General features: G+C 33.2%; 7 non-coding genes and 1 pseudogene across 7 annotated transcripts; all 8 read left to right on the forward strand.

The window, feature by feature from the left end:
- Positions 1-5,673: 5,673 nt before the first annotated feature.
- On the forward strand, positions 5,674-5,754 carry LOC112930391 (small nucleolar RNA SNORD113/SNORD114 family; annotated as a pseudogene).
- A 906-nt stretch (positions 5,755-6,660) lies between these two features.
- Positions 6,661-6,734, forward strand: LOC112930400 (small nucleolar RNA SNORD113/SNORD114 family). The gene has a single exon (XR_003237157.2). It is a non-coding gene; the product is annotated as a small nucleolar RNA SNORD113/SNORD114 family (small nucleolar RNA).
- Positions 6,735-8,067: 1,333 nt separating this feature from the next.
- On the forward strand, positions 8,068-8,140 carry LOC112930355 (small nucleolar RNA SNORD113/SNORD114 family). The gene has a single exon (XR_003237119.1). It is a non-coding gene; the product is annotated as a small nucleolar RNA SNORD113/SNORD114 family (small nucleolar RNA).
- An 896-nt stretch (positions 8,141-9,036) lies between these two features.
- Positions 9,037-9,111, forward strand: LOC112930359 (small nucleolar RNA SNORD113/SNORD114 family). The gene has a single exon (XR_003237123.1). It is a non-coding gene; the product is annotated as a small nucleolar RNA SNORD113/SNORD114 family (small nucleolar RNA).
- Positions 9,112-9,971: 860 nt separating this feature from the next.
- Positions 9,972-10,043, forward strand: LOC112930378 (small nucleolar RNA SNORD113/SNORD114 family). Its single transcript, XR_003237139.1, has one exon. It is a non-coding gene; the product is annotated as a small nucleolar RNA SNORD113/SNORD114 family (small nucleolar RNA).
- A 934-nt stretch (positions 10,044-10,977) lies between these two features.
- LOC112930402 (small nucleolar RNA SNORD113/SNORD114 family) lies at positions 10,978-11,052 on the forward strand. Its single transcript, XR_003237158.1, has one exon. It is a non-coding gene; the product is annotated as a small nucleolar RNA SNORD113/SNORD114 family (small nucleolar RNA).
- An 836-nt stretch (positions 11,053-11,888) lies between these two features.
- On the forward strand, positions 11,889-11,962 carry LOC112930398 (small nucleolar RNA SNORD113/SNORD114 family). Its single transcript, XR_003237155.1, has one exon. It is a non-coding gene; the product is annotated as a small nucleolar RNA SNORD113/SNORD114 family (small nucleolar RNA).
- An 889-nt stretch (positions 11,963-12,851) lies between these two features.
- On the forward strand, positions 12,852-12,923 carry LOC112930395 (small nucleolar RNA SNORD113/SNORD114 family). The gene has a single exon (XR_003237153.1). It is a non-coding gene; the product is annotated as a small nucleolar RNA SNORD113/SNORD114 family (small nucleolar RNA).
- Positions 12,924-13,574: the final 651 nt, after the last annotated feature.

The following is a 13,574-nucleotide window of genomic DNA, read 5'->3' on the forward strand; positions in this document are numbered from 1 at the left end:
AAAAAGAGGGCAAAATCTGGACCAATATTGAAGACTAGTCCGAGAAGAGGCAAGTATGAATAAGGCTTATCTACAACTTTGTGATCCAGTGCAAAAGGAAATCTAGTCTATTGCTTCTGTTATAAATGGTCCTATAAGCAGTTGTTAGAGATATCCGGGAATATTATTCTTGGGCTACTGAGTTTCATAAATATTGATTGCTTATTAAAAATTAAGCAATGCAACAATAGCTAAAAGCGTGAATAAATGAGGGGAAATAGGTCCAAATGCAGTGTGATTATTAGCATATGTAATGAAATTAACATCATTCCAAATTCATTTCTAAGGAACAGAAATCCATTAAAAAAATATAAAGGCATTTATACCTCATCAGAAGGGACATAGGGACAGATGTGTGTCATTGTTGATGTTCATGTTCTATGCCATCTTTGGATTGCAAGTGTTTTTGTTTTTTTCAGTTGAGAAATAGGGAAAAAGTTTATATAATGTCATCAACTAACTATTTTAAAGAGGGTCAAGCATGAACCAGTGACAAAATTAAGTCATATAGCAAGATATGATCAATCCAATTGGCTTCACTATGTTCTATTGGTGATCATTCCTCAATGTATATGTAAATCAAATGTCACGTTGTGTACTTTAAATATATACAATGTGTTTATCAATAACTTCTCAGTAAAGTTGGAAAAGAAGTATATAGTCCTTTGTCATTTATGATAGTGAGTACCTGTACACAGTTATTATTATTATTACTACTATTATTATTTTTGTACACAGTTATTATTAATTAGTGTTATAATCTTAAGTTTGTATATAACAGTACACATTTTATCATTATAAATTAATAAATAAACTAATAAGATAAAAGAGGACAAAACATGTGGCCAGCAATGAGCATGGGGTGATACGTGATTCAGTAGTTCTACTCATGTTTTGTCCCTCCAAGAAACAAATCTCAGTTGTCTCCAAGTTGATTTAGGGGAACTGTGCAGATGTACAATTAGCATTTCTATTCTGGGTTTCTGGGAAGTTAAAGAACTTTCATTTTTTTCAACGGTTTTCATTTTTTAAAAAAGTGAATAGTTTGTCAATTTTTTATGAATTAAAGTTTGAATAAATGAATGTTAAAGCTATCAGTAAATATTTATATGCATAAATAAAATTAAAGAAGACCAAATATGAGTCTATGGTGGAGATATGTGGCAAGGTTTATGAAGTAACCAATTTCAGTATGATTTTTTTTAAAGAATTGAGGATTTTACATTCACATTCTTTTTTTTTTTTATAAATTTATTTTTTATTGGTGTTCAATTTGCCAACACCCAGTGCTCATCCCATCAGGTGCCCCCCTCAGTGCCCGTCACCCAGTCTACATTCACATTCTTAAGTATCTAATTTTCCATCTTAGATTTGCACTATAGTTTATAATCATTCTTCTGTGGAAAAGATCTAAGTTGTTAAATCAATGAAACAACTCATAGAAAGATGTAAGGTACAGTCTTTGGAATGAGGAATGGATAGTGGGTTCGTGAGTGTACCTATATCTTTAAAGAATGTACAAGTTAAATGAAAATGTATGGAGGTTCCTCAAAATATTAAAAATAGAACCACCCTATGATCCAGCAATTGTACTATTAGATATTTGCCCAAGGATACAAAAGTGCTGATTTGAAGGGGCACATGCACCCCGATATTTATCACAGCATTATCTACAATAGCCAAAATATGGAAAGAGCCCAAATGTCCATCGACAGATGAATGGATTAGGAAGTTGTAGTAATAAGTCAATCGGAGAAGGACAAACATTAAATGGTCTCATTCATTTGGGGAATATAAAAAATAGTGAAAGGGAATAAAGGGGAAAGGAGAAAAAATAAGTGGGAAATATCAGAAAGGGAGACAAAACATGGAAGACTCTGAACTCTGGGAAACGAACTAGGGGTGATGGAAGGGGAGGAGGGCAGGGGGTGGGGGTGACTGGGTGGCAGGCACTGAGGTGGGCACTTTACAGAATGAGCACTGGGTGTTATTCTGTACATTGGCAAATTGAACACCAATAAAAAATAAATTTATTTTAAAAAAGGAAGTTGTAGTAAATATATACAGAGGAATATTACTCAGCCATCAAAAAGAATAACATCTTGCTATTTATAATGACATGTATGGGGCTAGACGGTATAACGCTAAGTAAAATAAGTCAGCCAGAGAAAAATACCATATGATTTCACTCATATTAGAATTTAAGCAATGAACCAGGTGAACCTAGGGGAAAATAGAGAGAGCGGCAAACCATAAAACAGACTCTTAATTCTAGAGGATAAACTAAGGATTGCTAGAGGGGAAGTAGGCAGGGGAATCTGCTAAGTGGGGGATGGGTATAAGGAATACACTTATTGTGATGAGCACTGGGTGTTAAATGTAAGTGATGAATCACTAAATTCTACACCTGAAACTAATATTACACTATCTGTTAACTAACTGAAATTTAAATAAAAACTTGAAAAAAAAGAGCCAAGCAAGGACCCATGATGTGAATGGAATGCATTTTGAATGTGTCTTCTGATTAATTCATTTCTGCAGTACTGAAGTTCATTTAAAAATGAGATTTGGTATATTACTTCTGCGGGAATAAGACTATAGCTAGACTTCAGTAATTTGCAAGAATCTAATTATAAGGTATATGTGGATCCTGGGAATTTAGTACATTATTCTAAGGGAATAAATAAAAAAAATCAGTAGATGATAAGTAGATAAATGATAGGTAGATAGATAAATGATGGTAGGTAGATAAAGAAAGTAATTAATGCTAGGAACAATGTTCCGAGGTTGAAATTTTCATTTATATAATTGGGAAATTCTGTAGTGTATTAAGAACTCAGTAGATTAAAGGTGTTACCTCTTTGGGTGAGCTGACTATAAGGGCAATGGTTCTAAAACTTGAGTGAGTACCACAGTCACCTGAAAGGCTGGTTAAACTATAGATTGCTGGCCTTACCCTCAGCATTTCTTTGATTATATTTAATACTTTTTTTTTAAAGTTTCTTTTTCAATTCCAGTTAGTTAACATACAGTGTAATATTAGTTTCAGGTATACAATATAGTGATTGCATACAACACCCTGTGACCATCACAAGTGCACTCTTTCATCAACATCACCTCTTTAGCCATCTTCTCCCCCAATCCACCTCCCCTACTCAGGATGATTTTAAAAGTAGACCAAGCCTCGGTGACCATTGAAAGATGAATGGATAAAGAAGATGTGGTGTCTATATACAATGGAATATTACTGAGCCATTAGAAATGATGAATATTCAACATTTCCTTCAATGTGGATGGAACTGGAGGGTATTATGCTGAGTGAAGTAAGTCAATCGGAGAAGGACAATCATTATATGGTTTCACTCATATGGGGAATATGAAAAATAGTGAAAGGGATTATAGGGGAAAGGAAAAAAAATGAGTGGGAACAATCAGAGGGGGTGACAAAACATGAGAGACTCCAAACTCTGGGAAAAAAACAAGGGGTAGTGGAAGGGGAGGTGGGGGGGAATGGGGTGTCTGGGTGATGGGAACTGAGGGGGGCACCTTGACAGGATGAGCACTGGGTGTTATACTATAGGTTGGCAAATCGAACTCCAAAAAAATATACATATAAAAAATAATAAAAATAAAAAAATAGACCAAGTCCATGTTACTCATTTTTATAGTTCTTTTAATTTCTGTTTCAGGTTTTTACTAAACATTCTTTAACTGATAAAGATCTTAACCACTTCTATTATGAGGTAGAAGCACATAGGAGATGTAAGAGGTAGTCAGTGTTTTAGTTCTGGTGCAAGTGGTGACTATATATAAAAAGGATATGCAAATTATATGAAAAAGGGCAAGCCATGGACCAGTGATGTGAATGGAATACATTCTGAACTATATTTTATGATTAAAACATCTATGACCTACTAAGGTCCATTACAAGAAGGGATTTAAGTGTTTATATCTGTGAGACTGAGCCTATAGGTTTCAGTAATATTCAAGGATCATGTTCTTAGCCTTTGGTGCTTCATGGATTTTGTTTTTGTTCTCATAATGAATAAATGAGAGAAACAAATATGTCAGTGCATAAAGATGAAAAGGGTGAGGCATAGCCAACTATGAATATATGGGATGAGGCAAGAATTACTATTCATATAACTTGGAACAAATGGAATTCATTAATAAATGGGTCAGGGGATTACATTTTGGCATAAGGATGATACAGATGGTGATATGGAATAGTATGTGTGATTGCTTTTTTTTGTTTTATGTAAATTCAGATTAGTTAACATATAATGTATTATTAATTTCAGGGGAGAATTTAGTGGTTCATCAGTTGCATATAACACCCACTGCTCATTACATCAAAATGTCCTTAATGCCTATCACCCAATTTCCCATCCCCTCATCCACCTCCCCTCCAGCGATCCTCAGTTTGTTCTCTATACTTACAAGAGATGGTATATGAGGCATGGATGATGGGAAATAAATATCTAAAACTCTGAGATCCAACATAATACATAATTAGTCCATTCCCTTTTTTGTACATGATCTTATGGACAAATATCAGAAATCTATAAAGGTCATATTCTCACTTGGATTTATAGTTTAAATTTATTATCATCAATGGATCAGTGTTAGAACCATTTAAGAAATATAAATAAATAAAGAGAAAATGAAGCACTCTCCAATTATGAACATATGTTGTGAGGCAGGACGTATTTCTCTTTCTTCAGTCTCATTGTTAGTGTATAGAAATGCCACTGACTTCTGGGCATTGATTTTGTATCCTGCCACACTGCCAAATTGCTGTATGAGTTCTAGCAATCTTGGGGTGGAGGCTTTTGGGTTTTCTATGTAGAGTATCATGTCATCAGTGAAGAGGGAGAGTTTGACTTCTTTGCCAATTTGTTTTTATTTTTTTTTTATTAAAAAAAATTTTTTTTTTAAATTTTTATTTATTTATGATAGTCACAGAGAGAGAGAGAGAGGCAGACACAGGCAGAGGGAGAAGCAGGCTCCATGCACCGGGAGCCCGATGTGGGATTCGATCCCGGGTCTCCAGGATCGCGCCCTGGGCCAAAGGCAGGCGCCAAACTGCTGCGCCACCCAGGGATCCCTTCTTTGCCAATTTGAATGCCTTTTATGGCAGGACGTATTATTAATGACAAAAACACGGATGCCTAGTAAGAAATAAAAGGATCAAGAATATTACTTCTTTGGCTAAGGATTATGTAGAAACAGGTAGTTAAAAATCAATTTTTCAATTCTGAATTGGTTCCAAGTTCAAGGTTTTTCCCTTTGTTAATAGGAAAAACAGATACATATCTATAGTGAAAAATTAACACACATGTAAAACATTAGTAAATGACATGTGGAAAGGAAGGGCAAATGTAGAGAAGGGCTTAATTTTCTTTATCACTGCTTTGCTCTGTACTCCTCAGAATGGCCGCACTGAGGCTGATGTAAGCATCTTCCATGGTCATGAGCTCCACGTCTGCACTTATGCATTAGGAATGTATAGACCAACGTGAGTAAAGTCAAAGTTCTTGTGTTGGGTTGGGTGGTTTGTTAAGAATATTCCCTGCATCATTAGTGTAAATTAATAAACAACTTAGAAGTAAACAAAGAGAAAGAAGCCAATCCTGGACCAATGATGATGACTGGTGGCGTATGAGTCATGGATGATGATGATGAATAACATGTGTCTGAAACTCTGAGGTCCAACGACACACTACTGTCCATTCTCTTTGTTTGAAAGGATGCTGTAGGCAGAAGTCAGGAGTATATGGAGATCTTGTTTTGGGTCTCTGTGTTTGTTAATGCATTTTCATTCCACAATTATAATTGGAGCATTGAAATAGTCACTAAACAAATATATATAAATATAAATAAATAAAGAGGAATATGGGAAAGCATGCTCTAATTATAAAAATATGTAATAAGGCAAGAAATAGTATTAATAAATTTGAAAACACTGTGAAGTCTAAAAGACAAATAAATGGTTACATGACTGTAAAATCTCTGGCTGAAGATGATATAGATAAATAATAGTTGATGCTCATTTTCTGGGTTGAGGACAGGCCTAAGTTGTTCAGTTTCTTAAGAGAAAATGAAATAAATATAGTATGCTTCTAATTAATGATTGTCTAACTGAAAAACGAAATACAAAAACAAGGATCAATGAAGATTAGTTTGCAATTTGTTATCATCCTCTCTGCTTTCTACTCCTCAGAATGACACACACAAGCTTATTAAAGCATCTTCACATGTAGGAGCGCTGTGGTTGCGTCTGTATCTTAGGAGCATGGAGAACAATGTGAGTAATAATGTCTTTATCTTGGATGGAATATTTTTTTGAATTACTCTATTATTAAAAAGTGTTTAATATAATCAAAAAGTCCAAACATACCAATATCAAATATCGATGTGAACCAATATGATGTTAATCCACATGTGAAACACCGAGTTCAGTTAATGAAAGAGTTTGTCTTCAGTGGAAATGATTGTATGGATAGATGTTAGGGATACTCAAAGATTTTATTTGTGATTTTTTTGATGACATGTTTATGTCTATATTAGGCAGTTAATCAATGAACAGATGCAGATGACAGTAGAAAAAAAAGCTAGTCCTGGAGCAATGATGGTAACTGTTGGCCTAAGAGTCTTGTGTGATGCATACTCTGTGTCTGGAACTCGAGGTCCAGCACAAAACAAATCCATTTCATGTTGTTGAAATGGTCCTATACAGATGTCAGGATATACAAGGCTCTTGATTTTAGTCTTGGGTTTTATTCATTTTCATTCTACAAAAATAATTGGGTCAGTGAAAATAGCAATAAACATATTACAAATAAATAAAGATAATAGGAGTAAAGCTTGTCCAATTATAAAAATATTTGGTGAGGTACGAAGTACTATTAGTACATATTGCAAACACTGGCAAATGAATGAAAATAAATGATATAAACATGTGGCCCCTTCTGCTGTGTATGACATAGGCAGTAATGAGTAGCAGTCAATGTTCATATTCTTTGTCAGTGGCAATATTGATGTCATTTGTTACTTAAGAAAAAATAAAATAGACATGATCACAATTTACTAATTGCCTACATGACTGAATAATTAACAGTAGAATTAAGGGCCAATGGAGAGAATGTCTCAATCTTTTTGTTGTTATTGCTCTGCCCTTTTGTGCCCCACAGAATGGATGTATTCCAGTTAATTTAAGATCTTCCATGGTCAGGAGCTTTATAGTTTTAGAATCATGGTGAGCAGTGTGAGTAATATTCAGTGTTCTTCTTGGCTAGACTATTGTTTAAAAAAACGTTTTCATTGTATTATTAAAATTCATGTTATATAATCATATTAAAATGGAATTTTACCATTTGGAGTGACATGGATGAAGCTAGAAAGTGTTATGCTAAGTGAAATAACTCAGTCAGAGAAAGACAAATACCCATATGATTTCACTCAAATGTGGAATTTAAGAAACAAAATAAACAAAGGGGAAAAAAGAGAGGGGTGCAAACCAAGAAATAGACTCTTTTTTTTTTTCTGTTAAGAAATAGACTCTTAACTCCAGAGAACAAACCGATGGTTATCAGAGCAGAGCTGGAGGGAGGAGGGGATGGCTAAAGAGGTGATGGGGATGAAGGAGAACACTTGTGATGAGCACAGGGTATTGTATGCAAGTGTTAAATTGCTAAATTGTACACCTGAAATTAACATAACACTGTATGTTAACTAACTGGAATTGAAATAAAGGCTTAAAAATATTAAATATAATCAAAGAAGGTGAGATAGGCTAATGTTAAATATCAGATTAATACAAAGCACTGTGTTGATTAATGCATGTATAAAACACTAAGCTAAGTTAATGAAAGAAATTTGGTCTCAGTGGAAATGATTGTGTATATGGATGTTAGAAATATTAAAGGATCTTATTCTTGTTTTTTTCATGTGATTTATGTATATTTCTTTATTAATGAATTACATGGTGAACAAATGTAGGTGGTTGTGGAGAAAGGAAGCTAGTCCTGGACCACCAGTGATGATGGATGGTATATGAATCATATATGATGGAGACATTTTCTGGAGCTCTGAGGTTCCAACACAAATGGAATCTGGTCTACTTTCCTTTATGAAGGGAATGTATGGATGGGTGTCAGGAATATATAAGGATTTTATTCTTGGTCTTTGAGTTCATGAAGCTTTAAAATATTATTATAAAAGTATTAATGCAAGAATAAATAAACATGTATAAATGGCTAAATATGGAGAGAATGAAGCTTTGTTTATAAAATAAAACATATACTAAAGAAATGCATATTAGTGTAAAGGAATGGCTTAAAAAAAAAGACCAAGTATGTCATGTATTTGGCTAAGGATGATTTAGATAATGATAGGGAATAGTCAGTTATTGCTCTCAGTCAATATTAATTTGAAGTTTATTTTATTAAAGGAAAAATAAATATTACCAAAAATTAATAAATGCCTAAATGACTATATATTATAAGTGGTGGAAAATATAGAGATAATAACTAAATCTTTTATCATATTGTCTGCTTATATCATATATTTAATCAAGTCTTCAGAGTGAATGCACAGAGCTGATTTTAGCATCTATGGTGATTTAGGTTGTTATGTGACCTTTGTGTTAGAAAAGAAACCAAGGTGAATAACTGTCAAAGGCCTTACTTTGGTCTGGGTAATTTGTTTAAGAGAGTTCATGGTATTATTTAAAAGTAGTAAGTGAAATCAAAAAGTTAACTATGGCCTGATGAGAAATAGGATATGAAATATTGTTGATTCATTGATAATGTGCAACATTGAGGTCAACTAATGGAAGATGTGATCTTTGTGTAACATGATTCTAAAGATAGAAATTTGGTTTATTCAAGGGTCTTTTTTTAATTTTGTGAATCATGTATTGATTTTTATTACCAATGAATTAACAATGTAGTTATTACAAATGTGGAAACAAATGAATAGAAGGAGGCTCAAACATAGACCAGTGATAAAAACTGTTGGCATAGGAGTTCTTCCTGTTTGGTTGCTACATGTCTGGAGCTCTGAGTCAACACAAAACAAAATCTAGCCTATTTTCTGTTGTAAATGATCCCATGGGTCAATGTAGAAATATCAAAACTCATATTTTTATTTTGATTTGATATTTTTAGATATTTTTATGAATGGATCAGTGATTAAAACATTAAGAATGTAAAACACAGATAAATAAGGTGAAACATTGTCCAGATAGGAATATATGTGGTGACATAAGAATGAGCAAAAATGGTCATGAAGCAATAAATAGAATACATTTTTGCCCTTTTGCTTAAGAATTATATAGGCACTGATAATTAAAAGTCATTATTGTTTTTGATCTGTCTCAAGTTTAAGCTTTCCTTTAGATAAAAGAAAAAATACTGCATGCCTAAATGAATAAATGAAATGCAGTAAAAAAGGATCAATGGATATAGGATCTAAAATTTTCTATTGTCTGCTCTACTCTGTACTCCTTAGAATGGACCTGTCAAGCACATAATAGGGATTTTTCCATGGTCCCAAGTTCTCGGGTTGCATTCATGTATTAGGAGCATGGAGACCATGTGAGTAATAGTCAAGCTTATGGTCTTAGTTTCATACTTTATTTAAGGGTATTCAGTGCACTATTGAAAATCATGGAATATAATCAGTGGAGTCTGAATATCCCACTGAGAAATATGGGATTAATATGAAGCATCATCTTGATTAATGCATGTAATACAAATTGAGAATAATTAATGAAAATGATATTGACATGAGAATGATTCTAAATAGATATTTGGGATTTCTAGGCACTTTGTGGGTTCTGTGAACAATCTTTTTAAAAGTATAATTACTAAATTATGAGTTGATCAATAAATAACATAGAGACAAAAGATGAAAAAGAGGGACAGTATTGGATCGATGATGACCACTGGTGGCGTATGAGTTGTGCACGATGAATACGTGTCTGGAACTCTGAGGTCCAACACAGATGGAATCTACTCCATTGTCCCTGTTTGATGTGATCTAGAGGAATATATAAAGATTGTGATTTTGGTCATTATGTTCATGAATTTTCTTCCTATTTTTATAATTGGATCAATGAAATTATTAATACACAAATGTGTAGACAAATTTAAATGAAGAAGGTGAAGCCTTGTCCAATTAACCAAGCCTTGCCAATTTGGTTAGGCAAAAATTAATATAGTAACACATTAATTATATTGAAAAGACATATCCATTAAGAAAGAGATGGTATAAGGGTATTGTTTTTTTTGGCTAAAGTTGTTGGTATAGACTGTGTTAAGTGATAGTGTTAATATTCTTTGATGGCGGGGTGGAGATTGTTATTGTTTGTGTACTTAATAGAAAATAAAATATATGTAATCCCAAGTCACTGCCTATCTAAATGACTGACTGAATGAAAGGTGGAATATAGGGAAGAATGAACATAAGGTCTCAATCTTTTATCCCCTGATCTTCTTATACTCCTTAGAATGGTCATCTTTGGTGATTTAAGCAGTTCACCATTGTCTCAAGCTCTGTGGTTGCATCTATGTGTGACGAGCATGGAGACCAATGTGAGTAATGGTCAAAATTCTTTTCTTCGTTTTTCAAAAAGGTTTTCACTGCATTATTAAAAAATTGTGAAGTATAATTTTTGATTGCCAGCAATGACCAAATAATTAGAAACAGGTTAATATGAAGCATTATGTTAGTTAATCTATGTGGGAAACATTGAGGTCAGTTATTGAATATTATATATTATCAGTGGGAGTTAATTCTGTAGATAAATGTTAGAGATATTCAAGAGACTTGTTTTAACTTTTTGGGACCCCTACATATTATTTTATTATTATTAGTGAATTGATGAATTAATAAAAATATGTGGACATGATTGAAGATAATGAGGGACATAACTGGATAAATGATGACAAGTGGTGGCATGCAAGTCTTGGATGATGACCACTACAGGCCTGAAACTCTGGGGTCCAACAGAAAAGAAACCTAGTCCTTTTCCCATTTGAAGGGACCCTACAGAGAGATGTCAGGCATATGTGAGGATTATGTTCTTGGGCTTTGTGTACATGAATATTTAAAAGTATTGTTATAAAAAATGAATAGTAGCATAAATATATAGTAAATGACTATGAAGAGAGTGAAGCATTGTTCATTGCTATAATATGTAATAAGTAAAATGATCTTAATATAAATCAGAATGGGAAATAAAAGATTCATGTGCACAAGTCTGAGTAAGAGTGATATGGAGACTAAGTAGTAGTTACTAAGTCAGTTACAACTTTGACATTTGAATTTATTAAGGGGAAAATTATAATAATTAAATAAATGCCTAAATTACTACAAGTTAATAGAATCAATGGAGAGAATATCTCAATATTTTTATCATATTATCTGCTTGTTCCTCTTCAGAACAGATGCTTGAGCTGATTTCAGCTCCTGCCGTAATGAAGATCATAGTGTTCCCTTTGAGTATGGAAAAAGACGAAGGTGAACAGTGGTCAAAGTGGTTGTCTTAGAATGGGATATTTGTTTAGGGATAATCATGGTATAACTAAAAAGTATTAAATTAATAAAAAATTAACTGTGGCCTCAAGATAAATGTGATAAGAAACATTATGTTGATTAATCAGTAACGTATAGGATAGAGGTCATGCAGTCCATTTGGATAATGATTCTGTAAATTGATGTTAGTGATACTAAAGGATCTTATTTTTGGGTTCCTGTGAACCATGTATTATTTTTATAATTATCTATGAATTGATACTTTAATTCATACAAAAGTAGAAATGAACTAAGAAGAGACTCAGTCCTGGACCCGTGATGATGACCAGTGGCATAGGAGTCATGGACGATGAAACTATGTGTCTGAAACTCTGAGGTCCAACACAGAACATGATGTTCTGTTGAAATTGATTTTACAGAAAGCTATAGGGAATAAGATCATATTCTTGTATTGTTTCATAGATACAGACTTGTTATTATTAATGGCTTAATGATAGAACCATCAAGTAAATATAAATAAACATATAAGGAAGAATAGGGTGAGGAATTGTCGAAATACAAGCCCATGTAGCAAGGCAGGCTATATTATTACTAAAAATTGCAAACATTGAATGATGTCCATTAAGAAGTAAGTGGATCAAAAGGTCATCTCTTTGACCATGGGTATATGGGCAAGTCTGGGTACGAGGTATGAGTCACTTTAATTGTTCTTCCTCAGCCTAAAGATTGAATTTTTATAACGTGACAATATATATAAAGAAACAATAATAAATACCTAAATACTGAGTAAATGAAACCAGAAGGCAAGGATCAATGTGGATTAGGTTTCAATTTTTTTTAATTATCTGCTCTGTTCTGTACTCCTCAGAATGAACTCACAAGAGATGATTCAGTGTCTTCCGTGGGCATGAATTCTGTGGTTGCCTCTATATAATAGGAGGATGGAGATTAATGTGAGTAACAGTTGAAGTTCTTTTCTCAATTTAAGTGGATTTTTTAAAGGTTATTCACTGTGTTATTAAAATGTGTAGAATATAATTAAAGAAGGCAGCTGGATCTCAGTGTTAAATATGGGATATATGAAACACATTGATTAATGCATGTGTGAAAAGCTGAGGATATTAACGGGAGTTATATTTGATGTGATTTTAATTCTGTATATAGATTTGAGGCTTACAGCCTCTTTTTTTGAGTTTTAGTGCTCAAAAGTTATTTGTGAATTAATGATTTGATAAATGAACAAATAGAAACATGTCGAAGAGGGACAATATTGGATCGATGATGACCACTGGTGGCATATGATTTGTATATGATGAATACCTGTCTGGAACTCTGAGGGCTAACATAAAATTGGTCTAGTCCATTCCCATTGTTTGAAAGCATCCAATAGACATCCTATAGTCAGGAATAAATGATGGGTTTGTTGTTGATCTTGGTATTCATGCATTTTAAAATTATTATAACTGGATAAATGTGAGAATCTACAAATAAATATAGAAATAATTAAAGATGACTAGAGTAAAGCATTGTCCAATTATAAAAATATGAGGTGAGGCAAGAAATACTATTAACCTGTGAAGGAAACCCTGAAGTTCAGTTAGAAATGAGTGGTATTTGACCATTACCTCTTAGGGTAAGAATGATGTAGACAGTATAAGTTATAGACAGTGTTTCTATTCTGGCTCAGTGGCAAGATCAAAGTTGTTTGTTTTCTTAACAGACTAAATATATATACCAAATTAATGATTGTCTAGAGAGCTATGTGGATGTTGAAGCTGGGATCAATGGAGAGAATGTCTCAAATGTTTTAATCACCTACTTTGTTTTGTACTCCTTAGAAGAGAACTGGACCTGATTTAAAGATTCTTCCTTGATCCCGACCTCTAAGGTTACATCTATTTTAGGAGACTGGAGACCAGTGTAAGCATAATCACATTTCTTGTCTTGGTTTGGATTGTTTGTCTAAGGGTATTTACTATAGCAATAAAATATTT

Source organism: Vulpes vulpes, chromosome 6 (assembly GCF_048418805.1).
Source record: "Vulpes vulpes isolate BD-2025 chromosome 6, VulVul3, whole genome shotgun sequence".
In the NCBI taxonomy this organism is placed as follows: Eukaryota; Metazoa; Chordata; class Mammalia; order Carnivora; family Canidae; genus Vulpes; species Vulpes vulpes.